Source organism: Gossypium hirsutum, chromosome A07 (assembly GCF_007990345.1).
Source record: "Gossypium hirsutum isolate 1008001.06 chromosome A07, Gossypium_hirsutum_v2.1, whole genome shotgun sequence".
NCBI classification, from domain to species: Eukaryota; Viridiplantae; Streptophyta; class Magnoliopsida; order Malvales; family Malvaceae; genus Gossypium; species Gossypium hirsutum.
In genome coordinates this window covers 35,438,942-35,460,823 of record NC_053430.1, presented here as the reverse complement: position 1 = coordinate 35,460,823, position 21,882 = coordinate 35,438,942, and the positions used below count along the sequence as shown (strand labels likewise).

Below are 21,882 nucleotides of genomic sequence, written 5' to 3'. Positions count from 1 at the left end.
TAAAATATGTTATCGTTTATTTTATTTGAAACTAGACTCATTAAGGAGTCTAAGAATATAAATTTTATCTTATAACCATTTTTGTACCATTTATAATGATTTTCTGAAAACAGAATAGGGGACCTCGAAGTCATTTTGACTCTGTTCCATGCCACTTCAAATATCACATTATTGGCAATTCTTTTGCTTACACGGTTTATTTTATAAGAAACTAGACTCATTAAGATTTCATGACATAATTTATTTAGCCTCTAACTCAACTCCCACAATTTATGGTGATTTTCCGAAATCACGTTACTGCTGCTGTCCCAAGCAGATTTATTACACATTCTTTGCATTCATATTATTTAACATGTATATCACCAAATCAATCTCATGTAACCTTTCACCATAACCGAATACACACATACACATATGAGATTTTCACATATACTTCTCATTTCGCATTCATGATTCAATTTTGATCGATCTAACATATAAAAGTATATAATACATACCTGACCAACTTAATGCATTGAACATATTCAATGGTAGTTTACTACGAACATTCGAAATCATAATCTTACTCGAATCATCAGCATTAAGTCTGCTAGGTTTAAAACCCAAATCCAATTACCACCACAAAGCATGCGGGACTTTAAGCCCGGATATAATACCAGCACAAAGCTTGCAGGACTTTAGCCCGGATATAACACCAGCACGAATGCCTTCGGGGCTTCGCCCGGATAGAACACCAGCACGAATGCCTTCGGGACTTAGCCCGGATATAACACCAGCACGAATGCCTTCAGGACTTAGCCCGGATATAACACCAACACGAATGCCTTCAGGACTTAGCCCAGATATAACACCATTATAAAGTCTCTCATAAACAATTCATATAATATAGCATGTATACCTGTTCACTTTGCTCTATTTAATCATTCAATATTTTGCACACTAAGTGTCATTCTCAATATCTCGCACATTAAGTGCCATTTTCAATATTTCGTACACTGAGTACCATATTTGATTGCCCCGCACACTAAGTGCCACATTTTGTCGATATGTCGTCAGACATTAAAATATTCACGTATATACAATTTATACGATATCAAAGCATTAGAAACATAAATTTAACAATGCTTATTGCATACGAACTTACCTGGCTAAATTGTAGAGATACCAAAGTTCAGGGGTATTTTGGAAATTTTCTCATTTTCCTCGATTTTCCACCCGATCTTGATCTAAATTAACAATTTCGTTCAATATATTAATTTAGACAGTAAAACACCTCATTTCATACAATTTGGTCATTTTTGTCATTTTTACAAAATTACCCCTAAAGTTTTACTTTTATTCATTTTAGTCCCTGAGATCAAAACATGTAAATTAACCATTTTAACCATAATTAAGCTTAGCCAAATGTTCATGGTATCAAAACTGTCCATAATTCACTTTATGGAAAAATTATAGTTTTACCCCTAATATTTTAACTTCTTTACAATTTAGTCCCTATATCATAAAAATGCAAATTCATGAAATTGAGTAAAATTCTACTATAGAAGAATATCACTAGTGTCTCTAGCAGCCCAAAAATTTCATTTATTTGACATTTTAACCACAAAGTTTTCACATTTATCAATTTAGCCCTTAATTGTCAATTTCACAAAAATTCACTTAACAAAAAGTGTTTAACTATCAAAAAGGAGTCATATTCTTCCATTAAACTTCAAAACCTTATTATACTCATCAATGGAAAATATCAAACTATTCAATGGTTTTGCAAAATAGCCCCCTCATTAGATAGATTAAGCAACAACGATCCCGAAAATATAAAAATAATTAAAAACGGGACTAGAAATGCCTACCATGCATTAGCCGAAAGTTGGAAGCTTCTTCCATGGCTTCTCAAGCTTCATATTCGGCTGGTAAAAAGAGAATGAAAAAGATGACACCTTGATTCTTTTATTTTATTCATTTTATTATTATTTTTAACCAATTTACAATATTAACCTTTATACACTTTATTTATTACACCAAATGCCAAGCCATCATATCCCACTATCTCTTTAATGGGCTAATTACCAAACAAGGACTTTCACTTTTAAGTTCTATATCTATTTAATATCTTTAGCTTATAGAACAGAACTTTTGCACTTTACGCAATTTAGTCCTTTTGCTTAATTAACTATCGAAACGATAAAATTTTTCAACGAAACTTTAATACCATCTTATTGCCACTACGTAAATATTTATAAAAATATTTACGACTCGGTTTATAGAAACAAAGTCCCGATACCTTATTTTCTAAACCCACTTGACCTTAGGGTCATACCACTTGAACTTAATAAATTGCTTATAAAACAAAAATCACAATATCAAAAATATATATTTTTTAAAAATCACAATTAGCTCGTAAATATTAAATATAATATTTACAAACCTATTCGTTGGATTTGGTGGCCCCGAAACCACTGTTCTGATTAACTCTAAAAACGGGCTGTTACAACTCTCCCCCCCTTAGGGATTTTCGTCTCCGAAAATCTTACCAAAGAATAAATTAGTGATTTTCTTTCACCAACCTCAACAATTTCTCACCTAGCCTCAGATTTCTCAACTTTTCAATCTCATGAGCTAAGATTATGATCTGCTCTTTGCTATACATCATAACAAACTGAGGTTCTACTTCTGTAAGAGATACCCTAGATAAAGGATCTTATTTGTATCATCACATTATATATATAAGAAACACATTACGGGTCTTCTCAAGTTTTGATAATAATCTCATTCAATCTGATGAATTGCGAACTCAACTTCTCTTTATAGGTAAATCTAGAATTTCTATTCCCACTATAATACCTTTACAAATACTCAATTTTCTAATTGAAAATTCAAAGCTTTTACGCATCAAGCCCATATATATTTTCTGCAAATCTAAAACTGTTTTTTGACAGTCATGAATTACTTTCATTTCCCCTCAGTCTTTCCAAGCACATCGACCCCAAAATTCTTTTTATAAAAATTCAATTCAATACAACGAAGTTCAGTGATTGCAACCATACCACCCTCATACAATGCTATCTTAACATTCATCTCATAACTATTATTATTATATGCAAACTTAACCAACAATAAATGTCTTTCTCAGTTGCTTTCAAGTTCTAGAACACAGTGTTACAAAGTAATTCCATACCCAAAGCTCACAGTAGTTTATTTTAGTAACACGATATAATCCTCGTGTCTCCATTTGAACAATGAAAACTGGCACTCTTTTAGTACTCCCTGTATGGACAGATAATTACCACTGTGCTAGATGTCACAATTGTTGTAAAATCTCTGGATTTCTCAATACACGAACTCTATCTCGATACAACGAACAATTGCCGGTTCCAATCTGAAATTCTAAATCAGAAATCAATTTACGTTGTACCCTTTTTAACTTGTAATTCATTGACACACCTCTTAGCCTCACAAATTTGCTAATTAGACATCAATTTAGTTTCTAGCTCAGCCAATAACTACTCATCATTTGATAAGATTAATCACATGATTATCGGCCGTAAAACACATAAAGATTCTCGCTCAGAACCCCAAAGACTATAATCATTTGCCCAGTTTGATAATCAATTGCTGACTCATAATCTTTCAACAGTTCAAACCGTCTTTAATTCTTGCGTCGAATAACTCTTTACCTGAGAACTGACGCTTCAATTAACAATTTCTTCAACTATTTACCACTTTATTGATAAATATCACATCATTCAAACTTTCCAGTCGTGATCTATAAAAACATTTCTCAATAAAATCGTTCTGATGGATATAATTCTGTATCATATCTTCTAGAATATGAATCCTGCATTCAGAATATTCATCTATTTATCCGTGAACATTCAAACTTTATTTCCACCCTGTGGATAGATTCAGATACAAGTAACTCGATTAATCCTTCAAGCAATTAATCTAATCAAACTAAACAATTGAATCGATCTTGACTATCAAGTAATAAATTTTCCATTATTAATCAACGAAGCTTTGAACCATACTGAAGCCACAACCATCAGATAAATTAAAATCATAGTGCCATAATAAGGCTGACATCTCAATCGTATAGATATATAATGTCCCAATTATCAATAATGCATTTAGGACCTAAGAGAAATTGAAATATAATTACAATCATTCAATAGATATTTTTCATAGATAACCATATAGAATCATAAGAAAGCAGAGATACTGTAATTCTCAAATATATCAATACACTGATCTTTTTAAGAAAGCATCCATATCAGATGACAGATATCTCAATGATGTCTCAGAGGAAATCCAGAAGTAAAGCGTCACTCATTTGCACCGGAATCAACAGTAACAGAAACAATATAATCTTCATGTATACTAAGCAGATCAACAACCAGCAGGAGCAGAATACCAGCATCACACAGATTTAATCATCGATCTTTTCTTTCAATAAAATGAAATAGAATACCAGAGAAAGATATAATAATCTGATTGTAACCCGAACAGCCCAACAATTCTTTCATATATCAATATATATAGATAACGTTCTCATATGATAAGAATTTCATCTGAAAATATACAGCTTCACATACCTCTGAGGATAATTGAACACATAGAGTACCCAGAAGAGTTCTCATAAACCATTTGACTATAATCGTTATGCTCAAATATCTTTATAATTCAAATATGATTCTACTGTCTATCTCTGACATCACTAATTTCTCATTATCCCAACACTAGCAGAGGCCAATTCGGAAGAACTTCCAGTTAATATATTCTTTAGATATCATACCTGAATATTTGGTTTCATCTAATTCAACTTTTCTTTTAACAGTGACTTTGCATATTACAAATGGCCTTCAACACGATCCAATATCTTTTCTTTTACTATCTTCACTTGCGGACTCATTCTCTTATCTGATCACAGTACTAATCCTTCAATTACGAGACTCTGTCATTCCACACTTGTAAGCTTATTTAAGCCATATAGTATGGATCTCATTACAATGCTTTACCAATGAGGGGGTGCGGGTTGTAAAGCCAACAATTTTAACTCTTACGTAAGCATGCACATCACACATACTATTATGAACGAACAGTTCATTACTAATTCTGCATTCTCAAACATCTAGCAATCATTTACTTATGATCACTTGGTACTTAACATATAACTCATAGGCTAAATCAAATCATAAATTCCAAATCAAAATATTCACACAACAATTATATACCCAACATCACAACTCATATACTCATATAATTATAACATTTATCAATAGCAGAATATCATGCATTCTAATTCATACCTTTTATGAGTTTCAACTCATCACCAACACATTTTCAATCAAACGTTTGAGTATAACATTTTGTACTATCAGAATTAGCTCGGTTGGAAAGCATATCTGTCTTACAAAACAATTTCATTAGAGCCGGGAGATGTCACACTATCACGAGTAGTAATATGGCATGTATAGCTAGACTCACATACGCTAGGTTAGTCCGAGAATCAACTAAACCATAGCTCTGATACCACTAAATGTAACACTCCTAACCCGTATTCGTCGCCAGAATAAGGTTATGAGGTATTACTTGACTGAACAAAACTTCTATCAGGTCAAAGATACTTACCAGACATAAATTATCAACAATGTAAACATGTCTCATTGATTTTCCATAGGAGCTCTTATAAATTTCCAAAATGACTCACTATCAAAACATAACCTAATATCTAATAACAATTTAAACACTATCAAGTTATAACTAAAACATTTCACCACGTTAGTTCAATTATAAGGCTTCTCTAAACAAAATGAGCAAGCCATCTTCGCATGGCTATAATGTATACAAGTCGAAATATCATTCTACCTATAGTCTATCCTATACATGCCTTAAACCATGATGATATACAATCTTCTCAACTCACATAATGACTCGATAGTGCGATGATATCTCCGGCCCTTCCAACTCGAGCTAAAGTATAAACCTATAAGAAATGGAAAAGAAAAAACGGAGTAAGCTTCAATGCTTAGTAAGTTTTAAGTAATGCAAACAATTAATTTACTTATAGATGGATTATTCAAATTTTCAAGAAATCATTCCTAGATAATTTCTATTTTGGCCAAGTATCCATGAACATAATGCATATATAGCAAATTCACCTCACTTGAATCTGAACTAAACTAAAACCAAATATTGAAATAAAAAATAAGATCATAAGAACTCGAAAAGCATCTCATTAACAAGTTTTAACCATGTTTGCAACAAAATCACAAATTCACTACAAGTTGTCTTCCTGAGCAACAGTCACTAAATTATTTATAACTGGAGCTAAGAAACTCCAAATCAAGTATCGTTAATTTTCCCTAAAAACAGACTCATATATCTTCCATCCATAAAATTCTCAGAATTTTTGGTTTGACCAATCAATACTATATTTTTCTTGAAGTTTTCCCCTGTTTCACTGTTTGACTATTCTGACCACTCTTCACTACGAATCAAATTTCTCATTATACAGAATTCAAAATATGTTATCGTTTATTTAATTTGAAACTAGACTCATTAAGGAGTCTAAGAATATAAATTTTATCTTATAACCATTTTTGTACCATTTATAATGATTTTCTGAAAACAGAATAGGGGACCTCGAAGTCATTTTGACTCTGTTCCATGCCACTTCAAATATCTCATTATTGGAAATTCTTTTGCTTACACGGTTTATTATATAAGAAACTAGACTCATTAAGATTTCATGACATAATTTATTCAGCCTCTAACTCAAATCCCACAATTTATGGTGATTTTCCGAAATCACGTTACTGCTGCTGTCCCAAGCAGATTTATTACACATTCTTTGCATTCATATTATTTAACATGTATATCACCAAATCAATCTCATGTAACCTTTCACCATAACCGAATACACACATACACATATGAGATTTTCACATATACTTCTCATTTCGCACTCATGATTCAATTCCGATCAATCTAACATATAAAAGTATATAATACATACCTGACCAACTTAATGCATTGAACATATTCAATGGTAGTTTACTACGAACATTCGAAATCATAATCTTACTCGAATCATCGGCATTAAGTCTGCTAGGTTTAAAACCCAAATCCAATCACCACCACAAAGCATGCGGGACTTTAAGCCCGGATATAATACCAGCACAAAGCCTGCGGGACTTTAGCCCGGATATAACACCAGCACGAATGCCTTCGGGACTTAGCCCGGATATAACACCAGCACGAATGCCTTCGGGACTTAGCTCGGATATAACACCAGCACGAATGCCTTCAGGACTTAGCCCGGATATAACACCAACACGAATGCCTTCAGGACTTAGCCTAGATATAACACCATTATAAAGTCGTCTCATAAACAATTCATATAATATAGCATGTATACCTGTTCACTTTGCTCTATTTAATCATTCAATATTTTGCACACTAAGTGTCATTCTCATTATCTCGCACATTAAGTGCCATTCTCAATATTTCGTACACTGAGTACCATATTTGATTGCCCCGCACACTAAGTGCCACATTTTGTCGATATGTCGTCAGACATTAAAATATTCACGTATATACAATTTATACGATATCAAAGCATTAGAAACATAAATTTAACAATGCTTATTGCATACAAACTTACCTGGCTAAATTGTAGAGATACCAAAGTTCAGGGGTATTTTGGAAATTTTCTCATTTTCCTCGATTTTCCACCCGAGCTTGATCTAAATTAACAATTTCATTCAATTATTAATTTAGACAGTAAAACACCTCATTTCATACAATTTGGTCATTTTTGTCATTTTTACAAAATTACCCCTAAAGTTTTACTTTTATTCATTTTAGTCCCTGAGCTCAGAACATGCAAATTAACCATTTTAACCATAATTAAGCTTAGCCAAATGTTCATGGTATCAAAACAGTCCATAATTCACTTTATGGCAAAATTATAGTTTTGCCCCTAATATTTCAACTTATTTACAATTTAGTCCCTATATCATAAAAATGAAAATTTATGAAATTGAGTAAAATTCTACTATAGAAGAATATCAATAGTGTCTCTAGCAGCCCACACATTTCATTTATTTGACATTTTAACCACAAAGTTTTCACATTTATCAATTTAGCCCTTAATTGTCAATTTCACAAAAATTCACCTAACAAAAAGTGTTTAACTATCAACAAGGACTCATATTCTTCCATTAAACTTCAAAACCCTATTATACTCATCAATGGAAAATATCAAACTATTCAATGGTTTTACAAAATAGCCCCCTCATTAGATAGATTAAGCAACAACGATCCCGAAAATATAAAAATAATTAAAAATGGGACTAGAAATGCCTACCATGCATTAGCCGAAAGTTGGAAGCTTCTTCCATGGCTTCTCAAGCTTCATATTCGGCTGGTAAAAAGAGAATGAAAGAGATGACACCTTGATTCTTTTATTTTATTCATTTTATTATTATTTTTAACCAATTTACAATATTAACCTTTATACACTTTATTTATTACACCAAATGCCAAGCCATCATATCCCACTATCTCTTTAATGGGCTAATTACCAAACAAGGACTTTCACTTTTAAGTTCTATATCTATTTAATACCTTTAGCTTATAGAACAGAACTTTTGCACTTTACGCAATTTAGTCCTTTTTGCTTAATTAACTATCGAAACGATAAAATTTTTCAACGAAACTTTAATACCATCTTATTGCCACTACGTAAATATTTATAAAAATATTTACGACTCATTTTATAGAAATAAGGTCCCGATACCTCATTTTCTAAACCCACTTGACCTTAGGGTCATACCACTTGAACTTAATAAATCGCTTATAAAACAAAAATCACAATATCAAAAATAATTTTTTTTAAAATCACAATTAGCTCGTAAATATTAAATATAATATTTACAAACCTACTCGTCGGATTTGGTGGCCCCGAAACCACTGTTCCGATTAACCCTAAAAATGGGCTGTTACATATCGTATCAGCATCAGGTATTCGGGTTGATCCGAACAAAATTTCTGCAATAATGGATTGGAAACCTCCAAGAAATGTATTTGAAGTCTGTAGCTTTTTGGGACTCACCAGTTATTACAGACGATTCGTAAAAGTTTTCTCTATGATTGAAACTCCGATGACAAGATTTCTACAGAAAGATGTTAAGTTTGAATGGTCATGCAGAAAAGTTTTGATCAAATGAAAGCTTTATTAACTGAAGCTCCAGCGTTAGTTCAGCCAGAATCAGATAAAGAATTCGTAATTTATAGTAATGTGTCGTTGAAAGGTCTGGGTTGTGTTTTGATACAGGAAGGGAAAGTTACAACCTATGCCCCGAGACAGTTAAAATCGCATGAAAAGAATTACTCGACACATGATTTGGAGTTAGCTGCGATTGTGTTTGCATTAAAAATTTGGCGTCATTATCTGTTTGGTGAGAAATGTCATGTTTATACAGATCAAAAGAGTTTAAAATACCTGATGACTTAGAAAGATTTGAATTTGCGACAGCAGAGATGGCTAGAATTGTTAAAAGATTACAAGCTAGTACTTGATTATCATCTGGGAAAAGCAAATGTTGTTGCTGATGAATTAAGTAAAAATCTGTGTTTGATTTACGTGCAATGAATACTCAATAAACCTTGTCTGATGATGGCTTGATTGTAGCTGAGTTGAAAGCAAAACCATTGTTTATACAACAGATTTGTGAAGCTTAGAAAATTGATAATGAAATGTTAGCAAAATGAGCTCAGTGTGATTCAAACCTTGATTCAGAGTTTCAAGTTGATTCAGATAACTATTTAAGATTCAAAGGCTGAATATGTTTTTTGAGAAATTCTGAGTTGATTTAGATGATTTTAAACAAAGCTCATAGTAGTCAGTTATCTGTTCATCCGGAAAGCACGAAAATGTATAATGACTTGAAACAAATTTACTGGTGGCCTGGTATGAAGTGAGATATCTTTGAATTTGTTTTGAAATGTTTAATTTGTTAACAAGTTAAAGCTGAGTATCAGTTATCTTCTGGGTTACTACAGCCAATTATGATTCCCGAGTGGAAATAGGACAGAATTACGATGGATTTTGTTTCGGGTTTGCCTCTATCACCGAGTAAAAAAGAGGCGGTCTGGGTAGTTGTTGATAGACTGACCAAATCGACTCATTTCATTTCGGTACGAATGGATTATTCGCTTGATAAGTTGGCTGAATTGTACATTTCTGAGGTTGTGAAATTGCATGGAATACCTATTTCTATTATTTCGAATAGAGATCCGAGATTTACATCGCGGTTTTGGAAGAAACTGCAAGATGCATTAGGTACAAAGCTACACTTTAGTACTGCTTTTCACCCACAGACTGATGGAAAATCCAAGCGGATTATTCAGATGCTCGAGGATATGTTGAGGTGTTGCATTCTTGAGTTTGAAGGTACGTGGGAACAATACCTACCATTGATTGAATTTGCGTATAATAATAGCTTTCAATCGAGTATAAAAATGGCACCTTACGAAGTTTTGTACAGTCACAAATGTCGAACACCTTTGTATTGGACTGAGCTCAGTAAGAATAAGACTCATGGGGTTGATTTGATCAAAGAAACTAAACAGAAAGTGAAAGTGATTCGCGATAGTCTAAAAGCAGTGTCAGATCCTTAGAAATCGTATGCAGACTTGAAACAGAAAGATATTGAGTTTCAGATTGGAGAAAAAGTATTTCTGAAAGTCTCACCATGGAAGAAAATACTCTGATTCGGTTGTACAGGCAAATTGAGTTCGGAATTTACTGGGCTGTATAAGATTATTGAGCGTATTGGGCCGGTTGCTTACAGATTGTTGTTGCCATCTGAGCTAGAAAAGATTCATAATGTATTTCATGTATCCATGCTTCGACATTATCAATCTGATCCTTCACATGTGATTTCTCCGTTTGAAATTGAAATTAAATCTGATATGACATATAAAGAGGAACCGATCCAGATTTTAGATCGCGAGGTTAAAGAATTGAGAAATAAGAAACTCTCTTTACTGAAAGTTTTACCGATCGAAACGGGATTGAAAAAGCTACTTGGGAGCCCGAGAATGCTATGAGAGACCGTTACCCAAACCTATTTGCTGGTAAGATTTTCGAGGACGAAAATCCCTAAGGGGGAGAATTGTAACAACCCGACTTAGACCCTAGTCAGAACAGTGGTTTTGGAACCACAAATCTGGGGTCATAAAATTAATTTAATATTATTTTATGTGTTTACAGCATGTGTGTATGTATGTGTGAAAATTTCGTGAACTAATTTTATCATTTAATAGCTCAATTTGTGAAAAAAAAGACTTAATCGCGTAAAATGCAAAAGTTGCATTCTAATTGATAAAGGTGTCTAATTGCTATGGCTTATTAAATGAAAGGTCCTTATGTTGTTATTAGACCATTGAAAGTGGAAATTGACATAAATGGGTTTAATAAGATGGAATATGGTGGCTTTTAATTAGGGTTAATTTTGTAAATTAGTTATTAAGTTAATATTAATAAAAAAATCAAATTTCCTATCGTCTTTTAACCTTCGAAGCCGAAAATCAAAAGAAAAGAAAACAAATAGGAAGCTTTATGGTTCGGCCATGTTAAAGCTCAATTGAAGGTTCGTTTTTGTTCCGTTTTTTATGATTTTTACATTTTTGAGACCGTTGCTTCGAATACAAGCTAGCCCTTTTTGAATTTTTTGTGGATTTTATGATTTTTAATTGTTTATAGCTTGAGATTTTTGTGATTTGATGATGAAAAATAAATCTTTGATGATAGATTATTATGTTTAATTAAGTAATTTTTGACAAAAATACTTATTAATGATTAAATTGTAAAATTTGAAAATTGAGGAGTAAAAATGTGAAATAAATGAATGATATGGGCTTATATGAACTAAGGGAATATTCGGCCAAGCATGTGTATAAGGAAATTTTGAGTATTTTGTGATTTTATGAAATAAGGACTAAAATGTCAAAATGTGAAATTTCAGGGGCTAAAGTGTAAACTGCCCTAACTATGTATTTGTGGATTGAAATGAATAAATGTGTGATTAAATTAGTGAAATCTAAATTTATATAGATAAAGAACGAAAGAAATTGGAATTAGATCGGGAAGAGTCGAAAGTTGTAGAATAATCGACTTGTTTAGCCGTTCTCATTTCTAAGGTAAGGTCATATGCAAATAAACCTATTTCAATTGAATAATATATGTTTGATTGTTGTGGAAATGTATTGAATTTCTATGAGAGCTGAATAATTGAATCCAAGAAAGTATCGACAAAGTTACGACATCCGAAAGCCCCGTACGAACCATAGGATAGTATAGGATACATATATCATGACATAGGATTCTGAGGTGTGATATCGAGTAAGACCATGTCTGGGACATCCGCATCGACTTGAGATTTATGTGTAAGACCATGTCTGGGACATCGGCATCGTATATGATTTCGTGTAAGATCCTGTCTAGGATAATGACATCGATATTTGATTACATGTAAGACCATTTCTAGGACGTTGGCATTGTACGAGCTTTCTAAGCTATCCGAGTATCCTTATTACTTCTAAACGGTTCAATGGGCATTATTGAGAAATAAATGATCAAGTGAATGTGTATCCGATTCAGGTAAGTACGATAGGTATATAAAATTTGGCAATGAGAAGTAAGAATGAATATGATCATTTGAGATGTGAACTATATGAAAACGTGATGTGTTTATAAGCAAGTGATTATGAACAATTGAGTTATATGAGAAATATGATCTTGCAATTGTGTTTTTCCACGATTCATACGTATGAATTGGTCTATAATTATTTATGTGATAAGTTTATTTGTATATGGCTTACTAAGCTTTGGAAAGCTTACATTGTGTGTTTTTCAATTATTTTAGAGATTACTGAAGCTATTGTGAGCTTGGGGATCGTCAAGAATCATCGTCACACTATCGAATATTATTTTGGTATTTTTGAAGTTTTAAATATTGATATATGGCATGTATAGACTAGTGATGTTATGATAAGTGTTATGTGTCTTTCTTGCCATATGATGTGGTATGAATATGATTGAGACTATGGAATTGGTTTTGGTATAGACTATGCGATGGAAAAATGTTGTAATTGATATATATATATGGTCTTGTGTGAATGACCATCTTGGTATGATTTGGTAGCTGAAATGGTAAGGTTTTGATATGATTTTTAGTTATATGCTGTTTGAGACAAATGGATTGGTATGATTTTAGTTCATGAAATTGAGTATGAAATTGATTGGTGATATTATGGATTGAATTATGCATGTTTAAGTATGGTTTTGGTTGCTATTTGGTCATGAATTATGCTTTGGTTGATGCTTGTAAGGATGACCCTTTTTAGGTGGCATGTTGGCCATATAAATGGCCTATTTTTGTCCACATGGGTAAAGGCACAGGCGTGTGTCTCAACCGTGTGCGACAGACGATCATGTTATACGGCTGTGTGTCCCTTGGGGTACCTTTCGATTTAAAGACATTATACCCTACTGTTTTGACACGGCCTAGACACACAGGCATGTCTACAGGTCGTGTGTGGCACACTGGCTGGCACATGGGCGTGTGGTCAGCTGTGTAAGTCAGTAACCCCTTTAGATTTCATACGGCCTGGCACACGAGAGTGTCTTCGGTCGTGTGGTACAAGTTAGTATGTATGCCCTATTTTCACAAAGCTCGTGACACAGGCGTGTCTGGTAGCTGTGTGAGGTACACGGCCTATTCACACGGGCGTGTGACCCTTAAATGTTTGAAATTTTTGCATGTTTCTTTAAGTTTGTAAATGTTATTGATTTAGTCTTGAACCTCTTCTAAGCATGTTTTAAGGTCTCGTAGAGCCTTATAAGGGACATTGTGAATGTTTGAATGAATTTCGATTTGAATGCTTAAGTGTATGTGAATGAGGTGTGCTATCCAGTAATGCCTCGTAACCCTATTTCGACGACAGATAGGGGTTAGGGGTGTTACAGAATTTAGTATCTGCTTCAGTGGTTAAGTGTTTTGGGTGTGTGTAAGAGGTCCCAAGTTCAAGTCTTACTGGGGCAAATTTTGGTATTTTTATAAATAAAGCCTTAACCTTGTGCAAAGGGTTTAAGTTTAATTATTGGTAAGTTTATATCAGAATGGGCCTGTTGTTCTGGTGGTTAAGTGGAATGTTGGAGTGTTGGAGGTCCTATGTTCAATTCTCTGTGATGGCGTGGAGATAGTATTTTTGTTCCAATTTCGGCTAAGAGTTGTGTTAGGGCAAAATTTTGAATAGTTGTGTTTTAGTGGGTTAATAGGGAGTGATTTTAAGAGATAATTGGGGAGAGGTTATCAAAAAATAATCTGATTATCTTTTGTTGTAAAAAAATAATAATAGAGTTTCGGTTTTCTCTCCAATTCCCCAAAATTTTTCTAACGTTTTCTTTTTCTTCTTTTTTTTCTCACCTCTGCCGATTCTTTCTCCTAGTTGCTGCTGAAATTTCCATTTTTTCCCTTCTGTTTCTTTTTTTTCCAACTGATTCGGTTGTTCATCGTTGGTTGCGTGTGTTCGGTAAGTAACGATTTTGTCTATTGTTAATCGTTCATGGTTAATCTCTAAAAGGGGATTCCTTTTTGGTGTTTAGGAGTTAATCAAGGGGTTGGTGGTTTTGAATCGACGCTGTGATTGTGCGAAGTCATGGTTACTCAGGCGAGGTAAGGGTTTTGTTAGGTTTTTAGTCGAGTTCCATCTGAAATTGGTTGATTAAAAAAGAATTAAGTGATTAATCTAGAGATATGTTGGTCGATTTTTAGGTTCTAGAGGCTTAAGAGTGCTTACGCATCAGAAACGGTACCAAGTGTGTACCCGAAACATTGAAAATAGGATTCGGCAAAAAGCTGAAATTGCTTGCTGTCGAGAAATAAGAGAAATAAGAGAAAATGATGCAAAAAAATTGTAGAGAAAGGAAATAAGGGTGTTATAAACTTGGAAATCAACATTTTGCACTAAAATAGTTTTGGACAGCAACAGTAGTCTAACTTTGAAAGATCATAAAAAACAGTGGAAATTGAGTTAGAGGATGATAAAATATGAAATTAAATTTTATTGAGTCTAGTTTTTCATGGAAGAAATAGTATAAGCAATGAAATTGTAAATTGTGAGATATAATAAATTTTGTGAGACAAGGTTAGAATGATTTCGGGTTGCTCTATTCTGACTTTGGAAAATCATTAAAAATTATAAAAAAATTAATTAGGGGTTTAAATTTATATTTTTAAATCCTTAATGAGTCTATTTTCAAGAGAAACAAATGGAAACATCATCCAAATTTTGTACTAAGAGATAAATAATTTTTAGTAAGAAAAGGTTGAAGCTGTCAAATAGTAGAATAGGGATAAATTTGAAGATTTTACTGTAGTTATTTGATAAACTATAAATTCTAAAAATTTTATGCTAGAAAGGTATTTGAGTCTAGTTTCAAAAACATCAAGCGGATCTTAATTTTGAATTCTGTAGCTCAAGATATAAATAATTTAGTGACAATGACTCAAGTAGACAACTTTGAATGAACATATAAGTAATAGTGAAAACATATATGAATATTTAGCTAGCATGGGTTACATTAAAAATGGATCACACGGCCAAGGCCAACTTGGTTCGAGTTGGCCACACGTGCGTGTGGGCCCACACGGGCAGATCACATGGGCGTATGCACCCATTTTTTCTGAAATATTTCTAAGGTTGCACGGGTCACCCAAGTCGATTGTGAATTTATTATAAGGTCGGTAAGCGCTACTTAGACCCCTAAATGTGTGAAATGGAATGAATGATATCTATACTGGGCATGTTAATATTTGAACTAATATATGTACTGAAATTGCATATATCATATCATCCATTATATGTTGCATTGCATTGGGTTGGGGGTTGTTATTCAGAGGAAGTGTACTAAAAGACTTTAAGTCTAATTTACTGGCAGCTTAGCTGCAAACTACTGTTTTGTGCCGTATTCGGTACTACTTGGAGTGTAGAGATGGTTGGGTTGATTATATCCCTACATGGAGTGTAGGGTTGGATGGATATGGTGTGTAGAGGCTAGATGGATAGGATTTTGCTACTGCATAACTGTTATTGCTACTGATACTGTGATGGGATAAGGCCCTACTGCATTTTTGACACTGTACTAAGATGGGCTTAGGCCCAAACTATCACTGACACTGTACTGAGACGGATCGGTGCGACGGAGGACTCAGCGGTGACTATAGTAATTTTTGGACTTCATGGTTTTTAATTTACGATTTATTATTTGATTATTATTGATTATTTGGGTTGTAATTTAAGGACCCTCTAGGACTTTGGTTTTAAATTTGGTTTTTTATTTATTTATTTTACTTTATGGATTTATACCTGCTGGTCATAGGAAATTCAGTTTTAAAAAAGTTAAAGTATTTTCTAAATGCATGATCACTTAGACTGTTTTATTAAATCTTCTGCAACAAAGGTTGTATCAAAACAAATGTTTTAAATGAATAATGATGACTTCCTAAGTTCTAACAAAGGTTTACTAAAGATAATAACATAGAATGTTTTCATCGTAACAACGAGGTTTCAAAAATACTATCGTGTGACATTGTCAGATACGGCCATAACGTCTAGATCGGCTTTGGGGTGTTACATTTAATGGTATCAGAGTCAGGTTTCAAAACTCAACTGTTGATTATGGGTTTTATAAAAAAAGGGCTTTCGAAAAATTGATTGATTTCCAAATGATTTGAAATGTTTTTACTGAGAAAGTGGTACACCGAGTCTTTGGCGCCGATCCTGTAAGTATTCTGAACTTTGATTTTTTTTAAACTAAAACTGTTATGGATAGTATATTCTGAAACTACTATATGTAGTAAACTGTACTGAAAACACTCTAGTTGGTGTATACTGAAAATTATAAAGAAACTGAAAACTGTAGTGAGACTGTGACTTATGAAATGAACTCTGAATAATCAATACTGTTTTACATAAAACATTTGTTAATAAACATTGGAACTGTAATTGATTCATAAAACTATTAATACAGATAAACATGATTAGACAATGAGCGTACGAGATATCCGCGGATGGGGAACTAGAGGTCGAGGTAGAGGCCGTAGAGGAGCTTGAGCTAAGTGCATTTCACTGGGTAGCATATCGAATTTGGATACGAGTGAGACGCCAGTGTCACCTGCTACTGAGCTTGGATCTCAAGATCACATGGCTGGAGACGACGCATTGTCCCAGGCTATGTTAAGTATTTTGGTGAGGGTCATTGGGCCCAATATTGGATCTGGGGGCTGAGGGTCGGTTATAGAACGACTATGGATTGAGGCTACGGAGAGTATCATGGATGACTTAGATTGCACCCTAGAGCAAAAATTAAAGGGTGCAGTCTCACTGTTGAAGGATGAAGCTTATCGGTGGTGGCTCACTGTTAAGAAAGGCACTTAGCCCAAACGTCTAACCTGGGAGTTCTTTAAGACTGCCTTCCAGGGGAAATATGTAGGTGCGAGCTACGTGGATGCCCGTAGGAAGGAATTCTTAAATTTGACTTAGGGAGATCGATCAGTAGCGGAGTATGACGTCGAGTTCCTGCGACTGAGCCGTTATGCGCGAGGTATGGTGGCCTCTGAGTATGAGCGATGTATTCATTTTGAGGATGAGCTTAGAGATAATTTGATAGTCTTGATAGCTCCGCAGAAGTAGTGTGAGTTTTCTGCACTGGTGGAGAAGGCGAAGATCGCTAAGAAGGTTAAAAGCACTGAGCGTCAGAATGGTGACCGCGAGAAGGGCAAGAACAAGAGGGATTAGGAGCCCTCGAGTTCTACACAGAGGCCTAAGAAAAAGGCCAGAGCTGATGGGCAAGTTAGAGCTGGGTCCCTTGTCACCATTACTAGACTGCAGCCATGAACTGGTTGTGGTAGACGCCATCAATGCGAGTGTTGGAGAAGGACTGGGTGTGCTTGCGATGTGGGTCATTGGAGCACTGTATTAGGGAATGTCCGCTGAAGGCTGATCAGAAGCAAGCTCCGGATACTGGAATGGCACAGCCACAGAGGGTAGTGCAATGGCCACTGAGGGGCTGTGGACAGGCCAGAGGTGGCAATGGTATAGTTCGTGGGTAGAGAGCACGAGGCAGATGTGCTAGAAAAGCTAAGGCGAGACAGCTGGCCCTAGTTTATGCTGCTCATCGCCGAGAGGATGGAGATGCTCTGGATGCTATCACGTGTACATTCTTTATTCTTGATGTACCATATATTTCCTTGATAGACATAAGGTCTACTCACTCATACTTAGCTAACAACATATCTAGAAACTTGGGGATTTCAATTGAGAACATTATGAGTGATAAACCGTAATTTATACATATTTTTATCCCATGCTTAGCACATTTATGGATGAATTCTCCTTAGATTTGGTGAATTTGATGCTCCTAATTCTTTAATTTCATGTTTTATACTTAGGTGAGAATAGGAGAGTAAAAACAGCGAGAAATGGGCTGAAAACGGAGAAAATGAACCCATATGAGAAATCAACACGGCCTGGACCTCCTCACACGGGCATGTCACACGGCCGTGTCCATTTGGCAGGATCGAAGCACGACTTACACGGGTAGACTACACGCCCGTGCCTATTTAACAGCCTTGACCACGGGCTGGAGTAATCGCACACGGGCATGTCCTTACCGAGCCCAAGTATAGTCATGTTCAAAAAAGGCCACTTTTGAGGGCTCTTAGACATTCTAAAGCCTATTTAAACACCTGAGGAGGCACTTAGAAGGGACACACGGAGTAGGAGGTAAGGAATTACTCAAAGGAAGCCTATTGGTCCATCTCAGAAGCTAGATTCAGTGTCAAGACTGAAGATCTCCCTTCAATTTCCATTCAGGGGTTTTAGATTTTCTTTATGTTTTGTATCCATTATTCTTCTAAGATGTTTTCTTTTATAATTATGAACTAAACTCCCTAAATACCTAAGGGGAATGAAACCTAAAAACGGATCTTGTTATTATTATCTGAACTGTATGATAAATATTTGACTTGTTCTTAATTATGTGTGCTTAATTCTTGTTTTAATACTTCAGGATATTGATTCAAGTTAATGCTCTTATTCAGAGGAGGAATATACAATATCTAAGAGTAAATTTTTCATAATTAAGTGGAGTTGATTGCACGCCTAGAGATAGGGTGATAAGATTTTGCTGAATTAGAGTGAAACGTAATAAGGGGGTCCATAGATCGAATTAATGCAACACTAGGGCGTTAATTAGAAAGAGATCTCAATTAATCAACCTAGGGTTAGATGTTATTAGTCTTGAGAGAGATAATAATATAATTTAGGGATTTCTACGGATCAAGTCAAATGAATAAATCGTCTGATTCAGAGTCAAATAACAAGTGAAGTCTAGGTGGATTTTTCCTTGGGTATTGTCTTAATCAATCGAGTTTTCCCAAGAGCTTTTTCCAAATTTTCTCTATGTGCACCCTTAGTTTAGTTAATTAGTCTAGATAAACAAATCCCTTAATTTTTAGATTAGATAATAAAAAGAAAGTAATTACTAGTACTCTTGGTTCCTTTGGGTTCGACAATCCGGTCTTGCTAAAGCTATACTACTATTCGATAGGTACACTTTCTTTCATCGTGATAATAGTTAGTTCCAATAATGATTAATTATAAATACTTAAAACCTGTCACGAATATCACATATCAAGTTTTTGGCGCTGTTGCCAGAGAACTAGGATATTAGGAACACTCGATTTTTATTACTTTAGCCATTCTACTTTATTTGCAATTTAAAATTTTCTTTTCTTTTTTAATTTTTCTTTTATTTGTTCCTGGCAGGTTTTTATAGTGTATGACTAGAAGAAACCCGTCAGGACCATTACTGTTTGATAGTGAGATCAATCGCACAGTTTGCAGAAATCAAAGAGAAATAAAGCGAAGCTTAAGATACACAGAGGAAGAGCAAGAAGACGATACTTCAACCACAACCGAGAAGATGGATGAAAACCAAGAAAATCCGCTACCTCCTATGATTGCTGCTGATCTAGTAAATTAGAATCCAGCTCCATGCACTATGTATGATTATGTTGAACCTACTTTAGCAAGAACTAAGTCAAGTATAGTTAGGCCTGCTATTGCTGCAAATAATTTTGAACTGAAGCCTAACACAATTCAAATGATACAACAATTTTTTCAGTTTGATGGTTTGCAGGACGAGGATCCCCACGCTCACTTGGAAAATTTCTTAGAGTTTTGTGACACTTTTAAAATCAATGGCATTTTTTATGATGCCATTCGCCTTTGGTTGTTTCCCTTTTCATTGAGGAATAATGCTAAACAATGGTTGAACTCGTTACCACGAGGGTCAATCACTACTTGGGAACAAATTACCGAAATTTTTTATTAAAATATTTTCCACTAGCTAAAATAGTCAAATTACGTAATGATATATCTTCTTTTGTGCAGATGGATTTAGAAACACTCCACGATGCATGGGAGAGATACAAGGATCTATTGAGAAGGTGCCCTCACCATAGGTTACCACTCTAGCTATAGGTTTAAACGTTTCATAATGGCCTGAATCCTTCAACTCGACAAATGATTAACGCAGCCGCTGGTGGAACTATCAATAATAAGACACCTGAGGATGCATATGAATTTATAGAAGAGATGTCACTGAATAATTATCAGTGGCAAGTCATGAGGACAAAACCAATGAAAACAGCCGACGTTTTTAACGTCAATTCAGTTACCATGCTCTCTAATTAGGTAGAACTTTTGAATAGGAAAATTGACGGTTTTCTTAGTTCTTCACAGGTTCACCCAATAATGCAATGCGAAGCAAGTGGAGGTGGATCAAGCAATTCAGAATACACATCCTATGGCTACAACATGGAGAACGAGCAATTAAATTACATGGGTAATAATCCTCGATCTCAAAATAATCCTTATAGTACCACTTACAATGCAGGTTGGAGGAATCACCCAAATTTTTCATGGGGAGGACAAGGAAATCAAAGACCACCACCACCTCTGGGCTTTCAGCAACCACCGTACTAGCAGGAAAAGAAGCCAAACCTTGAGGAGATGCTAACAAAATTCATCTCAGTGTCAGAAACTCATTTTTAGAATACCGAGACACCACTTAAAAATCAACAAGCGTCGATCCAAGGGCTCGAAGCTCAGATAGGATAGCTCGCCAAATTAATATATGAACGACCACCAGGAAGTCTACCTAGTAACATTGAACCCAACCCAAAAGAGCACGTGAAAGCAGTTACACTAAGTAGTGGGAAAGTGTTAGTTGAATCTGACAAGAAGCCACTACAAGAAGCTGACAGAAAGGAGGTCGAACCCGAAAACAATGGCAATCTAATGCCAAAAGAATATAAACCACCAATCCTATACCCAACAAAGTTGAAGAAAGATCGCATGGATGCACAATTCAGTAAATTTCTTGAACTTTTTAAACAATTGCATATTAACTTACCTTTTGTTGAAGCTTTATCGCAGATGCCTACATATGAAAAATTTTTAAAGGAGCTTCTAACAAACAAAAAGAAGTTTGAAGACTTATCTACAGTGGAACTTAATGAAGAGTGTTCAGCCATACTCCAAAATAAACTGCCAACCAAACTGAAAGATCCAGGAAGTTTTACTATTCCCTGCTTAATCGGTAGTTTGAATGTTGATAAAGCACTAGCTAATTCAGGCGCCAGCATTAATTTGATGCCATATAAAATGTTTAAACAACTTGGTCTTGGGGAACCTAAACCCACTAAGATGAGTATTCAATTAGCTAATAGATCTGTTAAATATCCTAGG

The 21,882-nt window shown here is 34.6% G+C and overlaps 1 non-coding gene across 1 annotated transcript; it reads right to left on the bottom strand.

The window, feature by feature from the left end:
* Window positions 1–20,490: 20,490 nt before the first annotated feature.
* LOC121204244 (small nucleolar RNA R71) lies at window positions 20,491–20,597 on the bottom strand. Its single transcript, XR_005899173.1, has one exon. It is a non-coding gene; the product is annotated as a small nucleolar RNA R71 (small nucleolar RNA).
* Window positions 20,598–21,882: the final 1,285 nt, after the last annotated feature.